Raw genomic sequence first — 13,101 nt, forward strand, 5'->3', positions numbered from 1 at the left:
TTCTAAGGTGAGTCGACAAGAGGCATGTAGACTTTCAACCTTCAGATGGCTGGTTCTCTTAAGAGGCTCAACAGCCCACAGCTTTTGCCCCATCATAACCGAATTCCATGTCTGTCATCCCCTCATGCTCCCCGGGGCAGTGTTTGTTTCTCTTTTCACTATGCTTTAACAGCAGAAAGCCCCAAGAAACTCAATGCAACTCAAAGGCCCATCAGCTAGGTGGGGCTGGGCTCCCTAGCAAACACACAAAGGGGTACGGCACCCGCTCAATAGGCAGAACCGTGTGTCCTCCACACTGCCTGCCTGAAAGCACTAGATTATATAGCGAGCAAAAGTGTAACCCAGTTTTAAACGTTTTACTTAGGGAAGTATATATGCGACAGATCTGAATACACACACGTACAAGTAATACTCAGAGGACAGAAACATGTCAATATTGCTTTTAGGGGTGTGGGAGAAATGAGATAAAATCAAGAACTTCTTATGTTCTATACTCGCCCCCTTTATATTTTGAGGCTTTGCATCACCACTTTGCAGATGAGGATGACATCTGACCTTAGATTCTGGATACTCTGACCTCTCTCCCTACTAAGTGCTGGAGTTAGGTCTATGCAGCGCCATGCCTGGACTATTACAATCTGTGCACTTCATTGTTTTCAACATTATACATCTGCAGAGTCTTGTTAGCTGCCTACTCAGCGCTAGCCCACACATTTAAGTATCGACTACTCAGCTGGAGAACCATCAAGCTGTAACATCTCTGACCCTTAGGGGTTTCCTCCTCTCAATACTGCCTTACATAGCCAGTGTTCAGTCTCTCATTTAAAATCCCATATAACTGCCCAATGATCCTTACATTTAATACCAAACTCTCTAGCAAGCTACTTTGATCTCTCCGAGGGAGAATTTCTGCAGCATTGAGTAGTGGCATGTTGTGGTTAACCCTGAATTCTCTAGCTCAAACTGTTAAGACCTTTTTTAGTCTGCCACTTTCCTTAGCTCCTTCAGTTGGGATGGGCAGAACCAATATCCTCCCTAGTATCTTGTCATCCACAGCTCTGCTCTGACAAGCTTCCCCGTAGGACTTCTTGCCCAGCAGGATCTCACTGTCTTTGGATAACTGCAGTGGTTTCCTCTATCAGGTTTTTGTAACTATGTAGCCATTTCTGTGTTTCTTAGCTAAATGAAGAGCAGATCATGTCATTTCTGTTTAGAACCCTGGGATAGCTTCCCAGTGCATTCAATATAGCAGCCAAGTTTGAGAGCTGGAGAGTTGGCGGGGCAAGAGCTCAGCTTCCAGCAGCCATGTCGGGCAACTCCAGCTCCAAGGACTCCAGTGCCCCTTTCTGGTATCCACAGGCACCACGTAACCACACGCACAAACCAATGCACAGACATGCACAGGTACACAAACACACACACCAATCCCACCCCCCAAAAAAGAAAAAAAATCCCACCCAAGTTCTGTGGCAGGTAAACTGGCTTAGTGGGTAAAGTTCTGTGGCTGTAAGCTGGCTTAGTGGGTAAAAAGTTACTTGCCGTCACACCAGAGCTTGATCCCTGGGGCCCAGACAGTGGAAGGAGACACCCACAAATTATCAGATTGTCACATGGACTCCACAGCTCCTCAATGTCGCCAACACTAAATATAACTTTAAAAAGCCACTCCAATCTATAGCTCTTACAATGGTCTATAAAATCTAACCCATGCGTAAAGAGTCACCCAGCCACCCAAGAGTGCTCCCACTGGGCTGTTCTTTCTGATTCACCCACAGGATTGAGCCCATTCTCCAGCTCAGCGTGTTTGTACCATGTCTTCTCCCATGGACAGCAAGCTACCCTACTTATAACAGACACTCAGTAAATACTCAGTAACTGAGTCAATGGAGAAAGTACAAATGCCTCCCCCTCCTCTTCCATTTAAATGTGGGTTCCTTAGAGCTAGCACTAAGTACTCTCTAAATGCACAGTACTAGTACTCAGTGTGGGAAGCTGGTGCTCATAGCTATTTGATGAACTATTGGAATGAATAACATCAGGCCCTTTTCATCTGAATGAATGCATACTAATAAACCTTCTCTATCTTGCATCCTTTAACAATTGTGCTGATAATTGACAGAGAGTATTTGCCTAGTTACACACAGCCCTGGGTTCAATCCTCAACAATAAAAATAAATGAAAACAAAAATCAAACCATAAAATTTCAATGCAAGACTCCTATAATTCCATATCAATGAGAACCAATTTAATTAAATAAATAGGCAAAAGATTCAAAGACACCCCATAAACATGAGTAAGAAATAAGCTAATGAAATGACCCACAGCATAAATGACAAGAGAAAGGCAAAATAAAACTAAATATAAGACTACCAAGGCCAAATTTTGGCAAAGGATATAAGAATCCTAAGAATTAGTAAAACATTGAATGTGCCACCTTGGTAAACAGAATGGCCAAGTTGTCAAGAAGCCAAATATACACAGAGCCAAGTGTAATCCCACTGGCAAACTGTAATCTAAAGGAAGACCTTATAGCCACCAAACTTTACAGAATGTGCACGGCAGCAGCTGTGTTCACTATAGCCCAAAACACTCCTAGAGTCCATCAATAGAATGGACAGTTATTTTTTATAGAAAATCAATCAGCAACTAAAAAGATTAATACCTGAAATCCAGATGAATATTAAGGATAAAAATATTATTGATTCAATTTATTCATTTTACAATTGGCAAAAACTAATCTCTGGTGTCCTCTCCCCCAGGGAGCGGTTGGTATTGACTGAGGAAGGCCAGAACTCTATGGAAGGATGACCAGGTTCCTTGCTGTTGTAGGACTTTGCCTCAGAGGGTCTACTCTTATTTCCAACCATACAACTGTGGGCCCACTGTGTGCAAAGGAGCATACAAGGTTCAACTCTCAGTGATATTAAGTTGGCCTGCCTTCTAGTCTAAATGTTACTGGTTCCTGTTCAAAAAGGTTCCCATGTTTTTTTTTTTTTTTTTTTTTTTTTTTCTGCTCAGATTTCCTTTTTTTATTTGCAGTTTCACTGGCCACTAAGAATCAAGTCTACAATCCCAGCATTTGGGGAGTAAAAGCTGGAAGAGCTCACCCCAGCTTGAGCCACAAGACTGTGACTCAAGTGGTCCATCTCTAAGCAACCTCCCTAGTCCCCACCCTGACATGACTCATGAGACCTTGCTGTCCTGATCCGTCTTCAAGTGCTGGGATTGCAGCTGAAAACCATCATACCTATCTACAGCTATAATTTTCCTTTAAATTATCTGTAATCTGTAGCTTTTCAAGTCTTCCTTAAAATCTACCTCTAAGCGTATCCTCGCTTGGAAATCCATGCCTGAAACTCTTGGTGCACTTTATCATTTCTCAGCAGCTACATGCCACCTGTTCTGAGACATCTCTTCAGATGGCTCAGGCTGTCCTCCTGCCTTGGGCTTCCGAGTGCTGAGACTGCAGCCTGTGCCTACCATGCACAGCCAACAGCTACAGACTTTACCCAGACGCACTGCTCATATAGTGCTATTACTGCCGTGAGGCTTTCATTTCAGCTTCCCTGAATATCACAGCAAGGTGATTTACTGAGAGAAAATAAACTTTCTCATTTAAGAGGTCTGGCTTATACATATTAGATCTCTGTGTACAGAAGAATCCCTGTTCAATCAATTACAGGACCTTCAAAATGACTCAAGAAATGACTTCAGGGTGACCTGGACTAAAGCTAAACCCATCATGGGAAAGGTGAGCTTTCTGGCACATTCTATTATCTCCTCTTTCCATCTGGGACGAGTACAGCTTCAGATGATAATGTCTAGCTTGAGTTCTAACCTCTTCTGTCTTGTTCACAATCACATGGGGGTGGGAGGCTCATTCCCATTTTCCTTGTTTTTTGCCTCTCCTCTCACAGCCAACCTCAGAGCTTTCTAAGCCTCATATCATGTCAGAATACAAATATATATATATATATATATATCTCCTCTCTTAAAGCAGAGACTCACAGCTCGGCATGATAGTGCAGGTTTCCAGTGCCAGCTGAGGCAGGATTGAAGGTTTGAGTCAACCAAGATTTTACATAATGAAAATGTGTCTTAGACCAAATGAAAAACCCAATCTCAGTTTCATAGTCTGCAATATCATATATGGAATGGGATTGAGTGATTAACCCACATTCTGTGACCCCAGGCTGAGCAAAGGCAGGATTTGGATGTGGCCATCAGGCAAGAACACAAATATCTAGGCTCCTAAGTCCTCCTTATTACTTTGTTTTTTGAGACATCCATGTGGCAGTGGCTGGCCTGCAACTTGCTATATGGAACAGACTGGCCTAAAACTTGCAGAGAGCCACCTACTCTGCTTCCCAAGGGCTGGGATTAAAGGCATGCGCCTTCATGCCTGGCCTAGAACTTTCTGAATTACAAACTCTCTTCTCCTCTGGGGGAAAAAAAAATATCCACTATTTTATCTGAAGAAGACAAAAGGATGGACTTCCTAACAGTGAGCAGACACCAAGACTACTATTTCTTCCTGGCCACAAGACGCTACTGTACCAGATAGTGTCCCGCCTATAAAACGTGTGCAAAATAATTGTCTCAGATTCCTTGGCTTCCAGAGGGCTATGATTAGCTCCGAAGACTGATGTAACAAATATGTGCAGGACTCTTAGGGACCTAGGACCTGTGCTGGAATTAACAGCATGTTAGCCATCACCGCCTTTCCAAGCTCCCCCACAGCAGCACTCAACTTCTTTGGAGGCATTCAATCTACAATGGACAACTGTATTCTATGTTTTTCCCCCACCTTGCCAATTGAGAAACTCTTTGTAGCAGGATCTCATAGAGCATGCAAAGCCCTCCAACTTCCAAGAAAGCCAAAGTTGGTCCTTATCTTCCTACCTCTACCTCCCAAATGCTTGATTGTAGGTCACAAACTCTGCCAACACATCCTAGCTAACACACACCACAGACCTATATACAATAAAAACTTCAGGAAAGCTGGCATCATTGAACTTAATGATGGACCAGACTTAAACGAATATAAAGGGTCGTGTGAACAAGTAGCCTCGGTACATTCAAGATTAAGGAAAGATTAAATGCTGCCCTCCCCTGGTTTTCCCTGGAAGGTCTCCAGCAACCACTGTTGATAGGGACTCTCTTCAGTAATAGAAAAATTATGTGCCCCTCATTTTTTTTTATGTTCTTTTCCCAGCATTAGCAGGCTCTAACTGCCTTTCTTAAGTCCAAGGGCAGATTTTCTTTTTTTCCTTGTGAGTTCAGTTGCCAGTGGCCTAAAATTCACTTATTGGTCCTTCAGGCTCATGAGTTATATGAACCTCTTCATACTCAAGAGCTTAATCAGGTAACCCTGCAATCCCTACCTCCCTTTATCTATCCAAAGTCATGGTACAGAAGTAGCAGGGCCCACAAGTAGTAGGTCAGTCTCTGTATAGCAGCATCATTCCTTCAGACAACACAGTCATGCTCACACCTGTTGTTGCCTACCTTGGCAAAATGGAGCAGCTCACAGATGCTGGAACAAGTCTTGGAGGCCAATCAGGAAATCCTCCAGAGGCTCCCAAGTGAAGCCCGGCCACCCATAGAATAGCCCTTCTCCCATACCCGACAGCAGCAGCACTGCTCGTCCTTTCTCATGTCTGCATGGGCCATGGGGAAGGCAGCTGCTCTTCTTACCCCTGCATCTCCCTCTAACTTTAGAATTCTCCAATCAGCAGCTCCAAAGACATTCCTCACAGGTCACAAACTGACTCAAATAATTCTTTTGAGACAATCTATAAAGCAGGCTGGCCTATTACTCTAGATCCCCCTTGCCTCAATCCCTCAAGAGCTGTTATTAAAGGTCCAATTACAACATGACCAAGTCCAAGTTCTTCTATTCCAAGTGACATTCTTTATTCATACATGACTCGCATCTAATAAAAGTTATGCACATGAATTGAAATTTCAAACAATGAAATTTATTTAGACCCATATACTTCTAAGCCTATGAGTCACAGAGAATCTGGCAACACTGCAAAGCCTAAAGTGTGCACACAAGAACGTAAGTGGGGAGGAAATACAGCAGGTTCCTAACTTTTGGAGATGGTCAGAAAAATCTGAAAACCACTCATTCAATTCCAGCATCTCCATAGATCTCCCCAAAGCCAAACACATCTCACCCATCCTTGAACCTTTATAGTAGAAAACCTAGCCCAGAGAGAACTGGATATGGAGTTGCTCCCCACCCAGAGACTCTGAACACATCCTCTTATCAGACTTCATCTGCCCACTACGTCCTGTGTCTGGTCACTACCACATGGTGGTGGGTGGTGCTCGCTACTCCATGTTTACCTCAGTTAGTTCATGGAGCATTAGGAAGGCTCTTCCCTAACAGACTGGGGACCAATCACGTGACCACTATTAATGAATTCAGCCTCACCTGACATCCTTCCGTCGAGGGAGGAGGCACTTGCTACCTTATGAAGCATGAGAGCATCCATGAAGATTGTAGTTGTGTAGGTTCACAGCTCATACCTTAAGTCCCAACACTGTAGACTTATCAATAAAATGGGAGCACTCATAGCAACTCTGGGGGCTCAGGTTACACTAAGAGTGATCAACAAGGGCCTCTTATTTGGCATGATGCCTAGTATATACTAACTGTTCTTTAGTGCTCACAGGTAAGTAAATGTGCCTTTGGGTATTGGTGTAGCACCCCTTCTGATCCTTATGGTTGGGGGACACTTAGGACTTAAATGGCAGGATGGGCACAGGCTAGAAAACAATGACTCTCTTCTGAGTAGCAATGTGGGGTTTCTATTCTACTGCACTCAAGAGGGTGGGGAAGACACCAAAGTAGCCAAGTCAAACACTCTTAAGTTTCTCTTCGGGGCCAAACTCATACCAATTTCCAAAAGAAATGGAATAGCTGGGGTCATAGAACCATAGACACTTACCACTGAATAATCTGAATCCTCTTCTACAGAACAAAGCCATGGGTCACAAGAACCAAAAGGAACTTCTCTGTCCCATTCTGTCATTAGCTCCCATTTTATAGTCCAGTCCAGTCTCAGAGCTAGGTTGCCACTTATGATAGGCCCCTACTATGTGACCTCTCCATGGCCTACATATAAAAACTAGCCTTATATACAGATGGAACAGAAGTCTATATCTATCAAAATCTCCTTATCATTGAAACAGCAATGAAGGACTTACAGGACTCCAAACTTAACGGGATTTCATCAAACACGTGTATGGTAAAATTCATCTCAGAAAGCAGCTATCTTCGAGGATAGTGAACTTCTGCTTTCACCTTAACCTGTTACAACATACACATCTGGTGCCTGTTAGACATGGAGGATGAAAATAAATACCAGAATATCTTCCTGAGCATCACCAGGGAAAGAACATTGTCAAAAAAAGCATTGCTTCTCCAGTGTGCATGCTGCTCGGTCAGCACAGTGGACCAGAGCCTCTGTTCATGATGCATGTCACAGGCTTCAGAACTCACTTGGTTGGGATATGTGGAGGATGATTTTAAGTACCAGCCTTTAAAAGTTCTGTCTGGAAAAACTAATAAAATTTCAACAGAGAAACTACTCTATAGGCACAAACTTATTTCCACACGAGTTAACTGACCATTAACTGGCCAGGAAAGTCTTTACTCAAATCCTGTGGCATTTTTATTTGCTTTGCCATCATTAAATCCTGTTGTGCCCTGCACATAAGACTGCCCAAAAATGTCGGGTATGGTGGTGCATGCCTTTAATCCCAACACTTGGGAGGCAGAGACAGGTGGATTTCTGAGTTCAAGGCCAGCCTGGTCTACAGAGTGAGTTCCAGGACAGCCAGGGCTACACAGAGAGAGACCGTGTCTCGAAAAACCAAAAGGAAAATGAGGGGAAAAAAAAAAAGACTGTCCAAAAATTTGTTAGCATGGCATATAGCTATGGCTGAGTTATAGTTAGGGGAAAACATAAGTGTATGATGATCAACAAAGTTGAGTTCCAAAGAAGCAAAGTGGTAAATAGCCACCTGAGCAAGTTTATAACCACTGGTCTCAGACAGATCACATGGCTAAAGGGAATTACAGATGCAGTACCTCCATTTGCAACCTACCATGTGGAGGGAGTAGGGGACAGAGGCCCACCTCAGAGGGCAAGAAGGCATGAGAGACTCAGCAGCAGCACAGGCTGGTATTCTGGCTATTCAAGTGGCTCAGCTCCTTCAGCCTTTCTTTTCCCTCTTGAGACAAGTTCTCACTATTTAGCCCTGGCTGGCCTGGGACTCACCATGCAGACCAGACTGAATTAGACCAGACTGAGTGCTGGAATTAGGCTGTACCACAGCCAGTGTGTAGCAGCACAATGTGGTTATTGTTTGCTATGAATCATATTAACTATTCTTTGCAATCAAACCTTAAATGCTCTTTGTCAGGGGGCTACAGTTCACCAAGACATTCATCACCCTGGTTTCCAGCAGATTCATTTACATGTGAGAAGGCAAAAGGAGAAAACTGGTGGTGGCGGCAGCAGAAACTGAAACATGAAGGAGCTGGCAGAAACTCCTGGGATGAGTCAGGCTATGCCAATATCTGTATTTGTCTTTCCTCCTTCCAAAATAAAATAGGTTGTCAGATTATTGAAAAAAACTTAAAATAATTGTTCCCTAGGCCAGAGTCTAGATGTCTGACACGGGGATGTCAATACTCTACCCCATTCACCACTTCTCTGCAACTATTTGCTGAGTTTTATGTCCTAACCTTTAACGAACCCCCAGAGTCCCAACAGACATCAAAGGCTAATCATGGCTGTGACTTCTCCCCTACTATACAGCCTCAGTGCTTTTGAAGTTGTTGTCCTGTACCTGAGGTTGAAATGTTTCCTTCAGGGTCACTTCTCCTGGATTCATCAGTAGCAGAATGGTACGTAGAAAGCATGGCATGCTGCACTGGTTGCTTATTGTTATTGTTGATCCAGAAAAGGAGCCAACGTCATTTAAGGATGTTTCTGATTCTCAGACACACACAACGTAGCTCAAAACATCACAATTAAGTCCAGAAGAGCACATTAAGAATTAGCATTTAGTAGGAGATGCACGTGCTTATGTTGTTGGGCATAGAACTGTCCCCACTGCCAACGTGCTAGCACAGCACTCTTCAAGCTATTATACAGGAACCTTTCATGCCCTATCAGATTTTATATTAAAAAATAACTATTTTTTAACATGAAAAGGCAACGCTTTATAAATTCAGATCCTACCATATCTCCTTAAGGAAAAAAAAATACTCTGGGGAGGATGGTGACATATGTATCTGATATACTTTCTTGCATAAAATGCTAGAGAGCAGAAAAGAACAAATTCCAGAAAGGATCTCTCCCAAGTCCACCCCTGTCTATGTGTGCAGAGCTGCTGATGTCACGCCATCATTTTGCAAATGCTTACTCAACACTGTCAGTTTTTTAAAAACTTAGACAAGGTAGCCTGTGTCTGTTGTCCAGTTAATCCACAAGCCAAGGTGGGAAGAATGCCTGAGTCCAGTTCTAAGTAGCCTGGGCAATACAATCAATGAAGTCTCTCAGTTGCTGTCTGGAATTAGTCTAAGCTCTTCTAAAGCTGGACATGCAGCTAGCTCAGTAGCAGACTGCCTGCTTGGACTTGCTAACACAATAGGATATTTAAATACAAGCTAAACTCTTACATGATAAAGATAAAAATGACGAGCATTTCCCAACAACTATGGTTGTAAGAAACAGCCCACAAATACTAGCAACTCTAACCTGGCCTTTAAAACCAGCAGTCTAGGACAACTTTGTTTACTAATAGTTCATTAAGTTGAACAAATGTGAAAGGGACAAAACCCAGAACACCAATGTCACAAAGCAGCAATTGTTTTGGCTACTTTTTCCTCCCCACCTCAAACCCATCACACAGGAATACAAACACCAAGCTTCAGTGAGTGAAATTAAAAACCTACTCCAAGCTTTTGCCCTTTTCCACTGCAACCAGTATTTGAAAATCAGAGTCCACAGACCCTTGGAGACCCCTGGTGAGGAGCAGCATCTGGTCCTCAAGTTCTTTCCAAATCCACATTAACAAAGCCTTTAGCTAACAAAACACACACAATAAAATGAAATTCTGAAAACGAAGATACCACAGATTTGACCTAGAATCAAGTTTCCTCCCTGCCGTCCCAAGGCATCCTCTTCTTTCATACTTCAGCATTAGAAGTCAAGGATAAGCAACAAGTGTTACCTCTAAGATAACCAAATCCACATTTCCAAAGGCACAAAATATTTTGACTTAAAAACAAAAACCCAAAATGTGGTATTATACCTCAAAGAAGTACTGTGCAGTTAAAGCATTAAAGCATCAGCCTTTATTTTGTGACAAGTTTATTGAACAGTATCCAAGACTTCTTCTTTATAAACAAAAATTGCTAAGTGATGCCAAAGTAGGATGTGCTGGCAATGTTGTGGTCACACTGTCAACAGCCTTTTGGCTGTACTTGATTTCAAAAGTTTGGACTACAGAACTGCCAGTAAAACAGCTGAAGTAAAATAACTTACACATGGCAATTGTGAGTGGGAAAGGTACTCAGTGAGCACCGCCAGAAACGTCCCCAGAGCACAGACTGGGAGTCATTGGACAGATTACGGTCTTCACTCATTTTCCAACGCTTTCAAACTGAGTGCATTTTATTTTACACACGTCATCAATCACAGAGTTCAGGAAAATGAAGTTTGAGTTAGCTTTTGTTTCCTCATTTTTGTGCAAGGTGAGTATTTCCACCTAAAAACCACGAGTGCTTGCTTACTTCCATATATGTACGAACGCCTAGATTTTCATCAAGCAGATCAAGACTGACCTACGCTACACTAAGTATTACTCTCTGTAAGGTTGACATTTCCTAGTGCAGCTTTAATTGTCAATGCTTTAGCAACGTAAAATAACAAGTCAGGAACTACGTTTCACGTAACACTGTTGCATTAAGACAGAGCCTACAGCAGCCACTGTACAGAACTGTACATCCAGACAGTATAAACACAGGCAACACCTCCAAGTTATGCTTATGAGCTAAGTCGGGCACTCGTTTTAAAAATTTACAATTTGCTTATTTTACAATACATTTGCAGGTTTCTCTACTCCTATAAAACCAAAAGAAAAATAAACACTAATAAAAACTCAGGAGAAACAAATTAAGCCTAATGAAATATTCTTTTCCATAAATGTAAGTCACCGAAAACAGACAATAAAATTTACACATGAAATTGAGAATACCTTGACAGTGTTTACAAACACACTTTGAGCAAAGCTTTACAAAGCCTTCATAACCATACAAATGGAAAAATTACGTAAATGCAAATCTATATCAAGACTAGTTCTGGAAAAAAAAATTGTCTGACGAGAGGTATGAATAGTTTGATAGAACACATTTTCATGGTTATTAAAACAAAAACAAAAACTAAAACTTCAATGCCCAAACAAGATAAAACAATATACTTAGCAATTAGGTCTGTCTCAAACATACAAACTCAAGTTCCAGAGGGCAGAGCATTTAGTTACATTTCACAACAAGCTCTGTTGTGATTCAAGGGATGCGGAACACAATTCTCTCTGATTTCTATACCAACACTATTTTCTTAATTTATTTAATGAACAGTGAGAACCAAGTTTTTCTTTTTAGCATTTATCTAAGATGTAGAAATAACAAAATAGTTGCAATTGAGTGTATGAAATATTTAATAAGCATGTACGAAGATACAACCAAAATAAATTGTGAGAAAGGATAAAAAATTTTCACCTTCCAACAATCATTTTTTCTAAAATATAGTCAGTTTCCAATGGGGAAAATAAACCTGCAGTTGGAATAAGAAGCCCAAAACAGTTCTGAAGCGTTCACACTATGTCTTCAAACGAGAAATGATTCCTTAACAAAGAACATCACATATAAACATATTGCTTTTTGAGGCAGTAGCTATCTTTCAAGCAAATTGTGTTTGTGAGTTATCAAGTGATTCACAATGCAGCCACTTTTCAAAGCCTGCACAACCCTTTCCCTGAACAGACCACCATACTGTCTCTCCTCCAAGACCATCGCAGTATTGGAGAGGCTTTCCACACTTTCCACACACGAGACTGTTGCCACTCTTAACTCTAAAACTACACGACGAGACCTCAGGGTACCACTCCCTCAGAACACAAAAAAGGCACTACATAGACATACATACATACAGTTGTGTGTGCATGTGTATACACGCATACATACATGTATATATATATAATATATATAATGTATGTGAGAAATGCTTCTTTTAAAAATAAATGCAGACTTCTCGATATTGGTGTTTGAAACCAGAGCTACATTATGTGAAAGATACTATTTATTTCCCGTTATTATTCATCAATCTCCAATTCTGTATGTCATGTGAAATGTGAAACAGCTTTCAAGCATCTTAAATTTAGAAAAAGAGCCGTAAGGTGTCAGTGAACAAGATGTGAAAAACCAAATGCTTTTAAGGGAAAGGACATTTAGCCAACCGAAGATTCTATCTTAGTATCCTGATTGCCAAAAGGAAAAGAATATAAAATGCACGGAGTGACCTCAATTCTCTCTTCTGACATTGATACTTAAGACTCTGCATAAAGAATTTTTGTGAACAGGCTCATGATCAAACAACTGCACCAAAAAGCCTCCAAATTAACAGAATTAAACACACATCAACCTATGATCCAACTTAAGGATCTTTCATTCTGCACTACTACTGCTAACAAAACTACCACTTTCATTTCAGTTTTATACTCCGAAATACAATGCTCTTTCCTATGAATCTCTTTGTTCCAAAATTCACATAAATTGGGACAAAAACAATTTGCTAAATTAGTCCATCACAGTAAAGGATTTCAAATCAAATACCTAAACACTGATTACTAAGTGGTTTCTGATTTTCATTGTCATCCAAACAATATGAACAAATTTTAAACTCCCTAAACTAAATAAAACTTGGCGGTCAAACCAAATAATGTCAGTAGAGGACTCCATAGTTTATTTTTATGGTCAAAGTCATTTCACACAATCATAAGTGTGACATTAATCAC

General features: G+C 41.3%; 1 protein-coding gene across 2 annotated transcripts in view; it reads right to left on the reverse strand.

Moving 5' to 3' along the window:
• Cpne1 (copine I) overlaps nt 1-13,101 on the reverse strand; it is a 40,125-nt gene that overhangs the window by 9,757 nt on the left and 17,267 nt on the right. The gene's annotated exons all lie outside the window — the stretch shown is intronic.

This window comes from Mus musculus, chromosome 2 (assembly GCF_000001635.26).
Source record: "Mus musculus strain C57BL/6J chromosome 2, GRCm38.p6 C57BL/6J".
Taxonomy (NCBI): Eukaryota; Metazoa; Chordata; class Mammalia; order Rodentia; family Muridae; genus Mus; species Mus musculus.